Raw genomic sequence first — 12,500 nt, 5'->3', positions numbered from 1 at the left:
CAGAGGAATTTATGTCTGGTGATAGAAATTCATTTCTCGATATAATGTGGTTCGGATCCCACAATAAACTGTTGATCCCGTTGCTAGGTAACCAATAGGTTCCTAGCCACGTAAAACTATCTAATCCTTCCGGCCAGTTCTGGGAGAGCTGTTAATCAGCTCAGTGGTCCGGTAAAACTAAGATATACGACTATCAGACGCTTCTTTATTAACCCTGTACTGTCTTTGCCTTCAAAACATTAGCATTAGAGGTAACACAAGGTACAGAAAATTTAAAAATTCGTTGTTGGGAAAAAATTGGTAAAATTGCACGAATAATATATATTATTATATATATATATATATATATATATATATATATATATATATATATGTGTGTGTGTGTGTGTGTGTGTGTGTGTGTATGTATATAATTATCCCTCTCTTCTACTTCTTGATTCTTTCAAGCTGGTGGAAAGGTTTTGTATCTATTAAACAGCTGGGAATGCCAATTAGCGATTGCTCAAGGAAAATGTTTCATTCTCATTTTTAAGAACCATTATATTAGTCCGACAGTTTTTTTTTTTTTTTTTTACTCCGTAAGCGGAGACTGAATACAAAAGGAAAGAAAAGTGTTTTTTTTTTTTTTCTACATTCAGAAACGTTCCAATGTCTGTCTGCTTCTCAGTTTTCTGTCAAAGAAAACTATTGAGATGGCTTTCTCTTTCCGTCCGCCCTCAGATCTTAAAAACTACTGAGGCTAGAGGGCTGCAAATGTATATGTTGATCATACACCCTCCAATCATCAAACATTCCAAATTGCAGCCCTCTAGTCTAAGTAGTTTCTATTTTATCTAAGGGTAAAGTTAGTCATAATCGTGCGTCTGGCGAGGCTCATACAGCATTATACCGAGACCACGGAAAGATAGATCTATTTCAGGTAGTCCTGATTATACGTTGTACAGAAAACTCGATTGCGCCGAAAAAACCTGGGCGCATTCTGTACTTGTTTTAAAATGCGAATAAAAGATTTATCCTTAAAGTGAAGGTGATTTGCTTTTCCAGTTAGTTAATGAGGATTGAAAATTTGTTTGTCTACTGTTATAATCTACGTTTATTCTCTCATTCATTTATCTGTTCAGTCTTTAACAACTGCTCATTGTAGACCCCCGACTCCTATGTCAGTGCCATTGTAAAGATCATCATAAATAGTCTGCTGTTCATTGCTTCGTACATACGCACCTGTTCCTGAGAGATGAGGAGAGATGATGTTCGTTGTTTGTTTGTTTATTGCTGTTGTGTTGTAGTAGTTGAATTGCTCCTCCATACTATTTATTACGTTATCACTGTCAGAGAAATCAGTGAAACACACAAACTATATGTGTATATATACATATACATAAATACATACACACAAATATATATATATACATGTGTGTATGTATGTATGTATGTATGTATGTATGTGTATGTGTGTGTGTATGCATGCGTGCACGCGCGCGTTTAAAAGAAAAATGTTCGATTTTTCATGCAATTATGGTTGGTATACAGCTATTGGAGAACATATGATTGTGAAAATCTTGTTGAAGTGTATTTTAAATGTTGGAAATTGATATTCTTTATAGTTTGCTAAACTCGGGAAAGCTGGAATAGTTTATGAAATGGGTATTTTGATTTTGTGTTAATCAAAATAGATGGAAGGGATGGATGGAAGTGAAACTGATCAGTGTTTGGTTGAAGAGTGAGCTAAGGTGATGAAAGATTTAGTTTATGGGGAAATATATCTATAAATGTTATAAAGACAAGTGAGTTTGATAAAAAAGGAAGATAGAATAGCATGCAAGGAGAAGATGGATTGACAATGGGCTTGGGTTACAGGCTTTGCAGTGGAGTATGCAAGATTCCAGGATGGATTATGTACTTATATCTATATATATTATATATATAATATATATATATATATATATATATATATATGTGTGTGTGTGTGTGTGTGTATATATATAATATATATATATATATATATATGTATGCATGTATGTATGTATGTATGTATGTATGTATGTATGTATGTATGTATGTATGCAGTAGGTGGTTAACAGGGAATAGAGTGAAGGAATAAAAGCAAGTGCTTGGATAAGGAAATGAAATGTCAGTGAAGGAAAAAAAGAGATGGGTTTTAGATGGAGTTTCATAGAATTTCTTGTCATATACAGTATACAAGATGATGGATAAGTTGCTCCAGTGAGAAAATGTGGAATTATAGTACATTGCTGAATCAGATAAGCTGTTCCAAGCGGAAGGTGTTATATAAAGGGTTGAACATCAATAGGAAGAACTTTTTTAGAATGTGAAATGTAAATGTAGAAATGTTGTGTCTTGTGATCAGGTTGTGGAATGATCTTCCTCTAGCTGATGAATCGTTGGAACTTCAGAAGTTCAAAGTTGGTACAAGTGGTTTTCATAGTTTATTTGGTATTTGTCTCAATTATGCTGTTATTTATCCCATTTTTTTTATTTGTGATTTTAAAATCCGCTGTTTATTCCTTGCTTGTCAGTTTCCTGTTCTGTACCGGAGTTCTTTCCCTATTGGAACCCTTTGGCTTCCAAATACAATAACAATTAAGGTAATTACACAGCCTGATATACCATGGAAAATAATATATAATAGGATTTGGATTGAGAAATCAATGAAAATTGATAGGTGAAAGAATCTTCATGTTTCATATTTATTAATTATTTTATAAATTTTTTTTTTTTGTTAAGACATTTCTGTAATTATCAGTGTGAATCGTGATACTTACCTTATAATGACTGATATTTTGGATGGCGTAAAGCGAGTTATTTATTTGTTAGGTCAGTCATCTTAGCGCAAAAATGCGTCTACTGCTGCTCGCCCGAATTCTGTTTCTTAAGTAAAAGAGAAAAAAACAGAGTATAAAAAAAAGAGGGATATAGAAAGTTAGACGGGGATAAAAAGGAGTGAGTAAAAAATAAAAACTACAAAGGATCAACAGTGGGAGTTCTGAAAAGAACAGAGGCCATATTAATACTTTTGAGAACAATTGTAAAAGTAAATATTAAATAAATGCGTAATCGGAAATAAAAATATCCGGCTTTTTTGTATATGTAAAAAAATTTCCCCGGGCACTGTACTTTGAAAACAACAACAAAATGCTCGGTAACGGTTTAGGAAAAAATCCGTCCTATTTTTTCCCGTCATTTCTTTTTTAACGCAGAACGCTGCCAGCTTCCAGAGTAATACAATTGGAAAATAGAGGATTTGAGTGAGTTCTGCAACACCAATTGTTAATCTCTCTCTCTCTCTCTCTCTCTCTCTCTCTCTCTCTCTCTCTCTCCACTCCGCCATTTCAAGTGGATGTGTTGAGAAAGCAGGTTGACGAAGTTTACACAATTATGTATATATACATATATGTGTGTGCGTGTGTATGTATGTAAGTGTATACAGATAGACATATATATATATATATATATATATATATATATATATATATGTGTGTGTGTGTGTGTGTGTGTGTGTATGTATGTATGTATGTATGTGTATACAGAAAGACATATATATATAATATATATATATATATATATATATATCAATTAATTACATATAAATATATGTATACAATATACATACTTATTAATAATAATAATCAATAATAATAATAATATAATAATAATGCAAATGTAAGAGGAGCAACTTTCGTTTGGCATCTTCGGGTGGCAGTTGGGGAGACATGACACAGCCCCTTACCCCCAGCAAACTTGTTCGTCTGTCCCGCTTGAGGCGTAGTATGTTGGGGAGGAACGGGATGGTAGGGGAGACATCCACCACCCTCCTCCTGCAAATTTGTTTGTCCGCCCTGAGTGGGGGCGGGGTAGGTATAGGGGAGACAGCAGGCCCGGGTTCCAGCGTGCTATGCGCGCCAACAAGCTGGAATATATAGATATGTGTATATATATTTATAAATAATATATATATATAGTATATATATATATATATGTGTGTGTGTGTGTGTGTGTGTGTGTGTGTGTGTGTGTGTGTCTACATCACTGATTGGTAAAAGATTTTGCATTATCTATGCATCCATTATTAGGTTTTCCATAAAAGAGTAATCCATTCAGAAAGTTATTGTTATTCCAAGTGAAGAAAATAATTGTGAAATGCTTTTACATACTCCAAATACTAAAAGTACAAAAGCACGCTCAGTAGGTGAGAAATTGATTGACAGTGGCATGGTCGGTATGGTGTTGGCGTGCCACCTCAGTGGCCGCTAGTTCGATTCTCGGGCATTCTATTGAAGGGTGAGAGATGTGTATTTCTGGTGATGGAAGTTCACTCTCGACGTGGTTCGGAAGTCACGTAAAGCCGTGGGTCCCGTTGCTGAATAACCATTGGTTCCATGCAGCGTAAAAACACACAAACAATCAAAACAGCTGCTCCTAAACCGAATGACATTCCGGTTGATCTGTGAAACAGCAGTGGTGTTGAACCGAGTAACAACAACAGCAACAACAAAGCAGCTGAAACAGCATCTGCTCCTTCACTATCCTGCTTGAAACAGCAGCAGTGGTAGCTGAAATAAAAGTAGCACTGAGAGCCCAATAACGGCCCAGTAGCTGTAGGTAAAAGCAGCAATGGTAGCGGAAATAAAAGTAGCACTAAGAGCCCAATAATCGCCCAGTAGCATTCGGTAAAAGCAGCAATGGTAGCAGAAATAAAAGTATCCCTGAGACCCCAATAATGACCCAGTAGCTGTAGGTAAAAATAGCAATTGTGGCAGAAATAAAAGTAGCACTGAGGGCCTAATAATGATTCAGTAGCATTCGGTAAAAGCAGCAATGGTAGCAGAAATAAAAGTAGCACTGAGAGCCCAATAATGGTCCAGTAGCTGTAGGTAAATGTAGCAATGGTAGCGGAAATAAAAGTAGCACTGAGAGCCTGATAGTGACTCAGAGTAGCACTATAGCAGTAGCAGTCGGTAAGCAGCAATGGTAGCCCAGTAGCACTGATAGCGGATATGCATCAACAAATAATAGCAGAAAGCATGGTAGCGGAAATAAAAGTAGCACTGAGAGCCTGATAGTGACTCAGTAGCAAATAATAGCCCAGTAGCAGTCGGTAAAAGCAGCAATGGTAGCAGAAATAAAAGTAGCACTGAGATCCTAATAATGTCCCCTTATGATCAGGGCCGACATCATAGGAGGGAAGGATTATGCGTCGTATCCCTAATAATTACAGCGAGTGTGTAATTAGCAGTGCTCGTAGATAATGATGTTAATGGCAATTAGGCTAATGAGGTTTTTGATAGAGTTATATATATAGAGAGAAAGAGAGAGCGCCGGTAATTCATTTACTTTGATCTAATAACTTTTCATAATTCGGCCCTTTTTTTGATAGGCCTTTTGTACATGGCTTCATTAATCAAATATTTTATACTATTTTTTATGTGTTATCACTGGTTTCGTTATCTGGAAATACCTTCAGTGTTTTTCCTATGCAATGTCAGTCTGTTTGATTAGTAAATCAGTAGCTACGAAGAAGGGAATTCTTAGATGTTATTGGTAAGCTTATATGTGGTATAAAGTCATAAATGAAATGAAATAATTAGGTAATTAAACAGACAAACAAAGGGATAGATAAAAGATAAGATGAACCACAAAACGAAATAGATTAAAGGGAGAAAAATTGATAACAGAGGTTCAAGTTTGGTATTATCTGATTAGATAAACATCGCGGACGCTATATTTTAGGAAAGTACAAGTTACATCTTCATTAATCTCAGATATTTTCCTTTTTGCTATTTTGCAAGTAGGGAAAATCCCAAGTGGCATTAGAGCGATTGGTAGGAAAGGAGTTGATATTAGCAGAGTGCTCATCTCCCATTTTGTCACTGCACGAGTCTGACCAAAGTAATCAACGCACAGACAAACATATCGAGAACTTCCGTCTTATTTGACAGGACTTCATATCCGGGATGTGATCAACTTTCATTTATTGAGATTCGTACATTTGTTCTTTGTAATTGTAAATATGCTGTCTGTTATTAGTTCGCTTTTAATCATCAGTTTATATCCTCTATCATTTCAGATTATTTTAGAGGAAATGTTTGTATTATCCATAAAAGAGGAATTTGACGGATTCCCGAGAGCTCTGCATAGATTTATTTAAATGTATATATATATATATATATATATATATATATATCTATATATATATATATTATATATATATATGTACCCATGCATAACTGGATTTGTTTTTCCATATCCATATGTTTGCATTTACGATACATGTTGATGCCGTTAACGTAAATTACGATTGAAAAGATTATTGCGTTAGTGTGTGTGTGTGTGTGCGTGTATGTGCGTGAGCGCGCATTTCGACTGCATATGTTTTCGTTGGTGGGATGTGTGCGTTTATGTTTATGGCAAAAGAGCGCGTTCATGAGGGGAAACTCTTCGCACGTTACAGCCATTGACCAAAATGGCTGTACCTCACACTTAGCCGATATTACCTGGGTCCAGACTTTTTTTTATTTTTTATGCAATATCTCTTCCTTCCCTGCCTCACAGAGGATATTCGGTTAATTACAAGTCCTCATCAGTTCTTTAATGAATATTGTGGATGCATTTTATGGGAGTAATTTACGGTTTGTGATTATTTTTACGATATTTTTTTTTTTTACTAACTTGCGTTACGTCACTACAGACCTGATGTTATTTGTTCAGCGTCAGACTAGATGATATATAGAAATATACGACTCTCTCTCTCTCTCTCTCTCTCTCTCTCTCTCCCTATATTTATACACACACACATAATATATATCTCTAATAATAATATTATATATATATATATATATATATATATATCTATATATATATCTATAATATATATATATATGTATATATACTCATTAAGCTACAAAATTCGTTTAAGATCGAATTCACACATACACACATCTATACATATATGTATATATATATATATGTATTATATATATGTATATATATATATAATATATATATATATATATATATATATATATATATATAACACACACACCACACACATAATTAGATGCACTGCGAAGCGATCTCGTGTATTTAATATACAGTTCTTTAAGGCCTACTACAGAGTGACTACAGCTGTGGTATTTCAGGAAGTAAGAGCGAATTTATTCTGGTAAAATGCTGACAGGCAGAATAAATCAACTTAGAACGGGGCCCTATAGGAAAGTATGTCCAACGATCTTTCTTGCATACGAACAAATCATATTGACTGGAAAAATTCCAGGTCGGTATTGTTTGGTAAAGATGTCATCAAAAGTAACATAACGAAATCTAGTAGCGTAGTAAAAGTAAATTCAGGCGTTATTTTCAATATTCAGTGTTTGAGTACAGGCTGGACAATTGGATTACGAAGGCTTTCGTTTAAGAGTTCAGTATTACGTATCTTCTTTTTTCAACCGTTTTTATTTATTATTTTTATTTTATTTTATTTTATTTTTTTGCGGGGGGGCTGTTCTTATAAGTGCGATTTTTGCCCTGGGAGCACTTGGTTGCTCTTTGGCTGGGCTTATTGGTTGCTGTTACTTCTTCACTCTTTTTCTTTATTATTTTTTTTTTTCAATCTATACTCTGGTTTTACTTTACGACGTCCTCCTTGGCTTTCGTTTTATATTGTACCCGATATACGAGTGTGCATTAAATTAACTAAATCACTATGTACTGATCCCTTGGATTAACTATACCCTTCTGGCTCTTGCAGTATATTAAATATATATATGCATGCATGCATACATACATAATACATACACACCCATATATATGTTTATATTATATTGTGGAGAGAGAGAGAGAGAGAGAGAGAGAGAGAGAGAGAGAGAGAGAGAGAGAGAGAGAGTTCCTAACGCTTGTATTTCTTAGAATGAATAATACGATAATTTTAACTAGATACCCAAGGAGCACGTACTTTTCATTTGAATCTGTTGAAAAAAAATCTGAGATGTCTCCAATCCCAGTAGACTCGATCAGATGCAGTAATAGCAGCGTCATTCCTTAAATGTTTGAATGTTAAATGTTTGAATGTTAATTAGCAGCATCGTAGTTGACGCTAGGAATATATGAATATCCTGGAATTAAATGCCATGAATCCTCAATGCATGGAATCTCTTACATAAAAGAGAATATTTGCCATGAAAAACAAAGTCTACAGAAAATGTACAAAAAAATATGTGAACTATATCGATACTTTTAAAGCACCTATAAAAGTATTGAAAAGAGAATAATATAAACTAAACTCGAAAAGAAAAGAAACCATCCCATCTGAAAAAATGTTCGTGAACTGCAGTTTGAAAGCAACAAAATGCCTGTCAAAGAATTCTCAAAAACCGTGAGAACATTTTTCTTCAAACTAGCAACCGGAATAACAGATAAAATGAACTAGTATTTTTTTTTTTACTGGGGAAAAGTGAAAAAGAAATTCATTTCATAGTGGACCAGATCTACAGCGATGGCGTTGAAATGGTTTGGTTTATTTGACGGAATTTCGTACGATTATTTGGAGTTCATGCAAAGCTTTCCACGTAACAATTATGTGAGTTTTGAGCTGTCAGTATTATCTGGTCTTCATTGCTTTGTATTTCTCAATTCCTGCCCGATTTTGGTGGGTCGTTTCCTGAGCAACTTAATGGTGGTCTAGGATTGTTATAAAGATAATCATATTCATTGATTATAAAAGCACTAATGTATAAACGTACACATGGTATTTGAGTGCTAAGTTTGTGTAAATCTCTGAATACGTTTTATCAGTTTTCTGTAAAAGAAATCTATTGATATGGCTATTTGTCTGCCCGTCCGTGCATTTTTCTGACCTCCCTCAGATCTTAAAGGCTACTGAGGCTAGAGGGCAGCAAATTGGTATGTTGATCAGCCACCCTCCAATCATCAAACATACCAAATTGCTGCCCTCTATAACCTCAGGAGTTTTTATTTTATTTAGGGTTAAAATTAGCCATGATCGTGCGTGCGTCTGGCATCGATAAAGGACAGGCCACCACCGGGCCGTGTCAGAAAGTTTGATGTGCCGCTGCTCATACGCTGTTCAGAAAACTCGATTGCGCCGAGGAAACTTCGGCGCATTTTTTACTTGTTTCTTGATTGGAGTCAAGCTATATTTGATCATTATGTGAGTATGCCTTAAATGATAACAATCATCTCTAGATATTCGATTGCCTATGCGATGCATACATTCTGTCTGAGTGGAAAACCGGTGCAGGGAAAAGTCTCTTAAGATTGACAAAAAGAAGTACAAACTTTGGAGGAAGAATACTTGTGGAAGACCGGGGGCGGGGTGTTGGGGGGGGGGGGGGGCTGGTTGTAGTGGATACTAGCGTCCATGAAGAGACACTTAAGTACAGATTCCATTAAAAGGAGCAGTATATAAACCCTAATAATACTCAATCAGTCTTGGATTATCACTTTGTGTCCAAATACCTCCTTCTCTTTTTATGGTCAGAACTCAACATCCTGCCCTATTAGGAGTGATGTCTAATGACAGCGCGCTCCCTAGACTCTTAATTGGAGAGATAAATTAATTTCACGGTGGCTATTTATGGTTTGTATAGCCTTTGTCTTTTTATCGTTTCTTTCATGTATAGAACTCTCATTATGGCATCTATATCCTGATTTTAATTATTCGAATGTACCTCAAAAAAAGGACATGATACTTACAAAGAATATTTTTGTCATCCCCACACACTAGGAAAAGCGTAGTAAATACAATATTGCATGTACAACCACACACACATATATATGCGTGTGTGTATGTCTGTATAAGAGAGAGAGAGAGAGAGAGAGAGAGAGAGAGAGAGAGAGAGAGAGAACTTTTATATTCAACTTTCAGATGAGCATCGGCTTATGGCTTCATTCGTATCCCTCAGTCCCTTTCGATGCGGAATTTTATTGCGGTGATATCTCATTCTGCGAGACAGAAAATCTGGCATGAAATTGTTTATTAAAGCGAGTCAAGTCATGACACTGGTGCAATCCGTGCTATATGTCATTGGGAAACCGCTGATGTATTAGAAGATCCTCGTCATCGGTCCAAAATCAAGTTTCATTTTTATTTGCTTTGATTTTAGTCGACACAATTTTGATTTTTTGTTCAAGTTGCATCTGATTGCAACTAGAACATGAAATGGACTTATCCTTATATTGAAACGTTGCATCATTTCCAGTATTCATAAAAAGACACAATAGTGCAATTAGATATTTTCTTGCATTATATTAATATTGATTTTGCATGTATTTCTTTTTGGAAGATCGCGAGTGGCGTCCATTCATGAATAATGAAGGTTGTTAAGAATCTTCTTTCCAGCATTTAAAAAAACACGGAGAAAAACCCTGATTGATTAAGATTGAATTAACCGCTATCTCTGCCCTGCTTTTTTGTGTTCCATTTTTGGTGTGGGTTTCCTGTGTACCCATGCACTGATTTTTGTGTGTGTCCTGTGTACCCATGAACTGCTTTTTTGTGTTCCATTTTTGTTGTGTGATTCCTGTGTACCCATGGCCTGATTTTTGTGTGTTTTCTGTGTACCCATGAACCGCTTTTTTGTGTGTTTTCCTGTTTACCCATGAACTACTTTTTTGTGTGTTTCCTGTGTACCCATGAACTACTTTTTTGTGTGTTTCCTGTGTACCCATGAACTGCTTTTTGTGTGTTTCCTGTGTACCCATGAATTGCTTTTTTGTGTGTTTCCTGTGTACCCATGAACTGATACATTGGTCTTTCAAACACAATTCCCAGAAGTCCTTAGAGGATTAAAGTTAGGGGCAGTGTATTTACAATGTTAAACTTGAGCACATAATTACAAATGATAAAAAAATCTCTAAACTTGACATTAAATGACTTTTTCCAATTTTTTTTCAGGGGCACGTGAGTACTGATGTGTTTTCCCTAGTTAATATTTCATGTGGTCCTTCTTCAGGTAGGTCTTGGTATTGATTGATATGTGTGATATTTCCATGAATCTTCTCTTTATAATGTGTGTCGTTTTGTGCGTATTGATGTATTTTCGTGAATTGTTGATTTTTTCATGTTTGTATTTTTTTTTTTATACAATATTTGTATTGTCGGGGTCTGAACTTAAAGGTAAGGTTAGTGTTATGAAGTTTCATTTCATGTTGTAGCATTATCTACGTACATTATTTACCACCTGTCTAAATGATTTGTGCTAGAGTTGCCAACTTGTGAATAGGGTTTTTAGTGGGTAGTGGAACTATAACGTTGGTATAGAGATGTAAAAATGAAGAATAGATTCAGCTTTAAAATTTTCCTCTTTGTAATAACATACGCTTTCTACTACCTATCTGCATCATTTGTTATTTGGATGTTAGATTGGGAGCAAGGTTCACTTTGCATATAGAACTTTAAGTTACTGAAATTTAGATATTCGTACAAAGAAACTTATGCATCAGATGACGAGGTCTTAATGAATGAGTTGATTAGGAAATTATGTCTGTGCATCCAATTTGTTGGGACGGTGGGAGGTGCCACCAGGTGCAAAAATGTAAATTTAGGAACATAATTAGTAATTATTTTTAATGGCCCATGTCTCTCTGTGTGTAGATTATGAAAATGCTGATGAGCCAAGTGTAACAGTCAGGTCAGGTCAGAGTTGATAGAAGGAAATAGATCAACTCCAAAAACGTTTATGTTGAAAAATTTTTTTTTTAAATATCTGAAATGTTTAGGTAGGTTTGAACTTCACATTGGGCTGCACGTAGGTGTGCATGCTTAAAATTCTTGTGCTGATGTGATGGAATTCATAATATGTTTCATCGTGAGAGTAGAGTATAGAAGTGCTGCCTTTGGATAAGTCTTTTAATAAATCTCCAGATTTATTATTTTGAAAATTAGGAAAACTATTTAGTGGCATAAAGTAATTTTATTATTTCTTACAAGCAATCGTGTTCATTTGGACTCATTTTTGAAAGAAAGATTCAGCTCTCAACTATTGATTGTGATTGATGAAGTTTATTATTGTTCTGTGTATATACTAGGTAGTAAATGCTTATGGTTAGGGCTTGTGAGTCGAACATATTTTCTCCTGTTGTATGTCATTTTTCTTAAATAGAACAAATGAAGTTCGATAACATCTGAGACATTAATGTTTTAAGTTTGGTTACTGAATTCCTTTGATTTTATTTATTTCATATATATGATATATATATATATATATATATATATATTAATATATATATATATATGTGTGTGTGTGTGTGTGTGTGTGTGTGTATACATATATATATTACTTATTTATATATATTTTATTTATTTTGTTTAGGGAGGGGAGGTTTTGAACACACACACACACACACACACACACACACACACACACACATTTATATATATATATATATATATATATATATATATATATATATACTTTATATATATATTTTTTTTTTTAGGGGCGGGGAAATCTCGAACAAATGAG

This window comes from Macrobrachium nipponense, chromosome 6, assembly GCF_015104395.2.
Source record: "Macrobrachium nipponense isolate FS-2020 chromosome 6, ASM1510439v2, whole genome shotgun sequence".
In the NCBI taxonomy this organism is placed as follows: domain Eukaryota; kingdom Metazoa; phylum Arthropoda; class Malacostraca; order Decapoda; family Palaemonidae; genus Macrobrachium; species Macrobrachium nipponense.
Note: the sequence above shows the minus strand (reverse complement) of the source record.